Source organism: Cupressus sempervirens, chromosome 2 (genome assembly GCF_028749045.1).
Source record: "Cupressus sempervirens isolate cs-2001-9-10 chromosome 2, ASM2874904v1, whole genome shotgun sequence".
Classification (NCBI taxonomy): Eukaryota; Viridiplantae; Streptophyta; class Pinopsida; order Cupressales; family Cupressaceae; genus Cupressus; species Cupressus sempervirens.
In genome coordinates, this window is record NC_143119.1 from 321764502 (window position 1) to 321765289 (window position 788).

Genomic DNA, 788 nt, shown 5'->3' on the forward strand with positions numbered 1-788 from the left:
AATGACAACCAAGGTTTACTATAGCCTCCTTCCATCATGATAAACATCCCCAAACCATTACATCATGAAATTCTCTACAAAAACATACTTTTCATCTTCTGTTACAGAATCAACTCTTACTGTAATACCCGTAAGTCTAAATTTTATCATAACTTGTTTAGATGAGCTCTAAATAATGAGCAACCCAAGGTGCATCTAAACACAACTAGATGCACCTTTTCCCAACTTTTCTATCTCTAATTCAATCTCTGACTAAAGTTGTCAAATTGTGATGATGTGAACAAGCTTAATTCAATTTAGTTGAATCAAACTCAACAACTAACTTTGATCTTTTTGTCACATCATCATCTAACTTTTCTTTTGAGATATTTGTTCCTTTTATGAATGCTTCATTAATTTCTTCTTGAAGTTCACTTACAATTTTCTTTTTTTCTTCATTGTTAGATCTAGAGTTCCTTTCATGGTTCCTTCTATCATTCCTTTTGTTTTTGAAGTTTCTTCCATTGTTCCTTCTGTCTCTAAAGTTTATGTCCATTCTGTAGTACTTCACTGTGTGTCCAAATTTGTTGCATAATTGACATACAGGTGCTCTGTTTCTAGGATTGTGCTCTACTTCTAGGATTGTGCTAATCATCAGGTGCATGCAAATTTTAAGCAATGTGTCTTGAGTTGTTACACTTATAGTACACTATCTATCTTCTATCATCATAAGATCTTCTTTCTCTCAATATTCTTTCATTATATCTTCTTCTATCTATAGGGTTAGTATATCTATACATTCTACTATT